General features: G+C 36.5%; 1 non-coding gene across 1 annotated transcript; it reads left to right on the top strand.

Annotated features, from left to right (window-relative positions):
- Window positions 1–5,122: 5,122 nt before the first annotated feature.
- Trnag-ucc lies at window positions 5,123–5,194 on the top strand. The gene has a single exon. It is a non-coding gene; the product is annotated as a tRNA-Gly (tRNA).
- The last annotated feature ends 1,754 nt before the right edge of the window (window positions 5,195–6,948 follow it).

The following is a 6,948-nucleotide window of genomic DNA, read 5'->3' as shown; positions in this document are numbered from 1 at the left end:
AGATTGTTTTAGGGCATTCATATGTAGATCTGTTGAAATTAATTAGGGAATCAGAGTACGATCCCAGAGTCAGAAAATTAATTACCTAACGATAAAAGGAATAGCAAATAATTGTTATGGTACTGTAGCTACGTAGGAGTTGGTTTGACACACACACATATAATCAACAGTTTTCTAAATTGTAGAAACAACAACATCAAAAACCCGTAACGATCAAACTAATTATATAAACAAGAAAATTACATCTACCGTGTCGATGTTAGGGATAGGTCCAATGGAACAGCGATTCGAAGCGCGTACCTTAGCGAGATGGGTAGGCCTACAACATAGCGTTTCCAAGTGAGTCCAGTAATACGAGGGCTAGGCATTTAGTGATTAAAGAAATTATATAAACAACTCTACACAAGTGTACAGAAACCTTCATAGTAACGAAATAAATGTCTTAAGTACCGAAATGAACACCGCAAGTAAAGAACTGTATTGATGTAAAATTCACACGGCTCATTTTTCTTCAGGAATAAATATACCTTTTTTTTTTCAGGAGTGGGGATTGTAAAAGGGATATAACTTGATAATTAATTTGTCCGATTGTTGTCTGTTTTTTTAGACAATGTCATATTAACTATCTGCTGTGTCCACCGCGGAGAATCGAACTCCGGATTTAAACGTTATAAGTCGGTAAACTTACCGCTAACCCAGGTAACTGATTTGAAATTTTTTTACATAAAACATTTATCAATCGTTCATACGCATTTTCAAGCGTTTCCTATCTGCGTTGTGCAGTAAAAATGGCGTCAATATACAGGGTGGTCCAAAATTATATTTCCTATTTTAAAATTCAATAATTAAATAACAAAAGAAAATCGGCCATGCACTTTTCAACACCTTGTAGCCCAACTCAAATAGTTTTTATTATGCTATTTTTCACTTCAGTAAGTAGTGTTACCCCGTAAAATGTCAATCGTACATGAAAATGTTCAATGTGTTGTTTGGCTTTCAGGGTGGGCCAATTCCGTGGCCTCCGCGTTCACCAGACATCACTATACTTTCTTTGGGGGTATATTAAAGATATCGTGTATCGCACACCTATAGCAAACGTTACGGAGCTAAATACCAGAATAACGGATGCCATTGTAAATGTGGACATGATGCAGCGAACGTGGAGTGAAATCGATTATCGCTTAGACGTGCTGAGAGCCACCATTGGTGCAAACGGAGAAGGGACTCAGACCATAGAAACTCACATCAACAGTCCTGCACGCAATCTAATAAGCCACGCACAACCTACAACACGTAAAGGATAACGGCAACTTTTTAAAGGAGCTCTTGATGCTGTGATTGTGCACGTAAAACGGTAACTAACTGTAAATATTTTATCCCAATGATGGTTAGCACCATTAAAAAAAAACAACCTTCCGTGTGATTGCTTAAATAAGCTTACTACCAACATACCGTAACATTTCAGAATGTACAGATCAAAGGTTAGAATGTGGTCAATATGGTAGCATAATTGTATTCAAGCCAACAGAATAGTTATTAGTATCAAGGCAATGAGAAGATGCCCTAAAGTACAGAATTCATGGTTAATAGTTAACAGAATAACCAAAACAACAGGAGACCACACTGTTAACAATCACCAGGGGTGCAACTGCCGCATTAACGCCAGCACATCAGTACTTATACATGACTTAAATATATATATATATATATATAATAGTAGAAAATTAATTAATTAATTTAAAAAAGTGTTGATAAAATGCCATCAGAATGCACCATTTTACCTTTACAAAATTAAAATTTTTCTCGGGGGAGCAAGCCCCCTGACTCATAGTAGGGAACCAGCTACGGTTTACATTTTTGTATGTACATTAATGTATTACAACTTGCTAATCACACGGCAATAGAATTAAGGAAATATTTAAAGAGAAATGGAGGTTGCATTTCCTACACGAAAAAAAAAAACCTACCAAATCAACAATGATGCCCCCCGGTGGCTCTAAAAATCGGGTTTCGAAAACTCGAGGTGGATAGAGAATAGATATTTCATTGTGCTTAATAGTAAACAAAACAACACTTTTGTAAAAATTAATCGATAAGACGATCCTATCAGTTTGGGAACACTTGCGTTTCTTTTATCATGAATCGTTCCTGCTTTTAATTACTCTAAACGAGTAGCCAATAACGATCCCTACTCACCCATCGAGTTGAAACTGGTAATTTACTTTTCGTAGAAAAGTACAATAAACGGAGACTGGAGATCTTAGACGCATTCATTCGAACTGATCTGTTTGTTCCACCCTTGTAAAATCTGGTATACACATGAATACATCAACTATTTCAGTCATACGTACACATACGTGAAAGGTTTCTCCTCTTTGCACAGCTGTAAGAATTTCTCACGACCCTGCCTATCCTCAACATAAGCAACAGAAGAACCAGCTGTTATCAAAAGGAGCCTGACAAGGGACACAGCAGAAGCATCAAAGGGTTAAGGGACCATCCAAGAATGAAAGAAACTCAAAAAGATCGGGCCCGGCATGGCCAAGTGGTTAGGGTGCTCGACTCGCAATCCCCGTCCCACCAAACATGCTCGCCCTTTCAGCCGTGGGGGCGTTTTAATGTGACGGTCAATCCCACTATTCGTTGGTAAAAGAGTAGCCCAAGAGTTGGCGGTGGGTTAGGTTAGGTTCTTTTTTTCACCACATACATTATATATATGCAAGATGATATTTGTCTTGAAAAACTAAAAGGTCATTAACTACAGTTAACTGAATAGCCATTTTGTGACCAAGTTCATCAGCCCTCGTTATTTGTTCACTCATTTTGGGCCAGGTAGTTTGGACGCTTGACTCGCAATCTGAGGGTCTCGGGTTCGAATCCCCGTCCCACCAAACATGCTCGCCATTTCAGCCGTGTTTGCGTTATATAGTGACGGTCAATCCCACTATTCGTTAATAAAAGAGTAGCCCAAGAGTTGGCGGTGGGTGGTGATGAGTAGTTGCCTTCCCTCTAGTCTTACACTGCTAAATTAGGGACGGCTAGCGCAGATAGCCCTCGTGTAGCTTTGCGCGAAATTCAAAACAAAAACAAACCACTCATTTTGAATGTAGTTACAGAGATGTATCTCTGTTTGGGATGCACTTTTCAACAAAACATACAGTAGCCCCCAGTCTGTAGATTTAATAGAGAAAAAAATATCCTGTTTGCACGCACTGGTATCTCTATTTTTGGATCAATGCCCATGGTCAGATCTTTTACCTTTGTCTATGTATTGGACGTACCAATATCTGTGCCACAGCATGCTTTGAAAACCAAAGGATTCTCTGTATCAGACATCTTGCAGTTTGTATCTTACAGATGCTGCCTCCTTCATTGTCTTTGGCCCTTGTTCACCTGCTTCTTTACTTGATTCTTGACAAATAATACAGAGACAGTAAGAAACTAATTATAGGCTCACTTTTACCAACAACTGCAACTAATATAAATGTTATATTCCTTCAGCTTGTCTAATTATTGTTACTAAACACGTTACACTCCTAAGTTAATTCTACACAAACTACTAGCGCTAAAAAAAGTCATGTTAACTACTGCTGTTACCTCTTTACTAACAAAAACATTTGCTTGACTTTCCACTGTTATTTTAGTGGAGGATTTTTTTCTACAAAAACAATAACTAAACAAACATATTCACAAGTCAATTAATAATTTACAAAATAAATAAATAAATTGTTTTTTTGTTGTTCATCACAAAGTTGCACAATTGCACTCTGCTCTGCCCACCACGGGTATCGAAACCCCGATTCTAGCGTTGTAAGTCCGCAGACATACCACTGTGCCAGTGGTGGGGGCTTTCGTAAACAGAGGGCCCTTATGCCAACCTGATTTTTAGCGTCGTAAGCCTGCATGGAGACTCACCGCTGAGCAACTCGGGGCTTGAAATAAATAAAGTAATATGAATATATCTAATTTTATTTCTATATCTATTTTTAAATACATATATTCATTTCAATGTGTATCTGATTATTTTGATAACTGTCTATTTTTATAACGACGGTCAAAGAGTTAAGCAAAATACAGCTTGATAACTAGCAAATCTGGACTAACTTATTAGCTATACACCACATTACTGCAAAGAACATCTAATCAAATATTTATATACAGTGCTTACAATATTACCACCAGCCTTGAGCTTTTCCAACGAGAACTGAATATTTTAGCATCAATTTTGAAAATGGATTGCTTTACAAAAATATTTTTTGCCAAGCCTAATATTGAGAAATAGGTAATGTTGTAAAACACGTAAGTTTAGATACGACACCCTATAACCCAAACGCTTTCGAAGGGTGGTCCTTTCTTCTTCAGTTTGCCCCCCCCCCCCACAGTGGTACGTCTGCGGACTTACAACGTTAGAAACCGGGTTTCGATACCCGTGGTGGGCAGAGCACAGATAGCCCATTGTGTAGCTTTGTGCTTAATTACAAACAAGCAAACAGACAGTTTGCCCCTTTTGAAAGCGCTAGAGTTATAGGTACCGTATCTTTGTGTTAAATTTTCCACACTTTCGCAACTAAATTTTGGTGTCACAAAACTGCCAGTGTTCATAACCCTACTATTCACTTCAGTCAAATCAAAAAACACATTGGATGCCATTATGAATAGCTTATACACAAATCAAGCTAAAATGTCTTTTTAAACCTTTCACTCGAATTCAAAAAGTTTTCTTTCCTTATTGATCATGTGTAGTTTTTAATTCTGTTGCCCACAGTAAGAGGGCGCACATATCGGTTCCACTATGAGAATACTGGGGGAACATATGAAAAGAACGCAGTAATCCGAAGTTTAACGACAATTTACGTATCGTTCAATATACTCTAACTGGTTATGAAAAGGTCTCGTCTCAAAACGTGTACAAGATCATTACAAACTCAGAGAAAGAAGACACATTAATAAATGCAGTTTCGACTTTCAAAATACACAACAAAATAGCATATAGTTTCTTTAATAAAAAAAAAGAACGACTAAGTATGTGAACTGACGGTTTAAAGTACCTTAAATTATTGATAAGAGTTTTTTAGCATTTTGAATTTTATTCAAAGATGGCTTCTTATGCCAGATCAGATATGCGACGGTGGTATAGTGGTTAGCATAGCTGCCTTCCAAGCAGTTGACCCGGGTTCGATTCCCGGCCGTCGCAATAATTTTTATTTTGTTGACAGAAAATTTTGATAAAACGTTTTGCTTTTTCTCTCAAGGTATACGAGCGAGTTTCTGTGTACAAACCATTACGTTTGTAAAATGTTGTTTTACAGTTTTCAGACAAAGTTCCAGTCACGTGATTGAGTTGTGTTCTGGTTTTGTTTCCAATAATTAATCACATTTGATATTATAAGATTGCTAGAAATTTGATTTAAATGAAAGGTTGAGCACGAGAACAAGTATAGAATGCCCTTTCATGCTCTCAAAGGTTCCATACTTCTGTCTTCCTGACCAGTATCAACGCAGATGACCAATGTAAATGTGAGAGATTGATTGTGTTATCACTTTCATAATGTATATGTATTGTCATGTGTCTTTTATAATGCTTATTAATAAGTACTGTGATAATCAATTATCAGGCCCGTACGCAGAATGTATGAAAGGGGGATTCTAATTTGTGAGATCAAAAGCCAACACACATTGTGTTAATGCTACACGATCTGGGGGCATGCTCCCCAGAAAATTTGTAAAAAAAAAAAAAGGTGCTATGAGATTAAATCTGGAAGAAATTTCGCATGAAATATAGCTTAAACAATTCGCATAAACTCCACAAACATCCAATGAAAAGTCAACAAATCATCATTCTGTTGTAACACTGCGTGGGGAGCTAGACTTAAATTAACATAAATATGTATGTTTTATTATAGTAAAGTACTGTACTATCTACATGTAGAGTAATTACTAATTTAAACAACAATAGTATATATTGTTTTAAAACAAGTGGACTGTGTTGCTGTTTGTTTATTGTTGAAAGTTATCGCCAACAAGTCACAGGCACCTACTGTAAAGAAATCGGCCTACAAAACCTGACAGTAGCAATACGGCTGAAATGCATTGGAGAACCTAAAAGAAATGATATTTACGCAACCCGCGCTTAGAAATAAGAAGTTTCCGTTGTTATGTTGTTATATTTGAGAGATCGCGTTTTCAACTTATGAAAAATTCTGTAATTTCTTACAGAAAAACAGAAAAATATTTTTCATCACCATGGCGCTTGTTCACACCCAATAATCAAAACTAAAGTAACATAATTTCGATTACTTTTCTAAACTAGGGCCCCCCAGTGGCACAGCGGTATGTCTGCAGACTTAAAACGCTAGAAACCGGGTTTCGATACCTGTGGTGGCAAGAGCACAGATAGCCCTTTGTGTAGCTTTCTGCTTAACTACAAACAAACGTCAAATCCAGCTTTTCAAAGATCAAATTTAGTGGTAATACGTGAAATCCAAATAAAAATTCACAGGATTACAACTTAAACTGGATTTTATTTACTTATATTTCATCTAACTCATTTTACATTCTTGTTTTGATAAAATGTTTGCTTGGTGATGATGAACATTAATTATACCCGTGTTTTTAACCTGAAAAAAAAAACAACGACAACCTATCTTTTCAATAAGCTCACAACATTCACGGGTATTTTGTTGACTTTTTTGTTTTTGTAAAATTTGAGATTGAAATATTGATAAAATTTTACGGATAAATAAAAAAAAACGTAATTTTAAGAAAGCGTTGTTATTACGCCATTTTCGAAACACATAAGATAAAGCGTTGTTATTACGCCATTTTCAAAACACATAGGATAAATTAAAATTCTAATGATAAGTAAGTTAATTAGATACTACACCACCCGTCGACTCAGTTCTATGACTCTTACTTTAAAGTGTGCCTGGCATGGCCAGGTGGATAAGG

This window comes from Limulus polyphemus, unplaced genomic scaffold, assembly GCF_000517525.1.
Source record: "Limulus polyphemus unplaced genomic scaffold, Limulus_polyphemus-2.1.2 Scaffold7038, whole genome shotgun sequence".
Taxonomy (NCBI): domain Eukaryota; kingdom Metazoa; phylum Arthropoda; class Merostomata; order Xiphosura; family Limulidae; genus Limulus; species Limulus polyphemus.
This window is presented reverse-complemented; position numbering and strand designations above follow the sequence as displayed.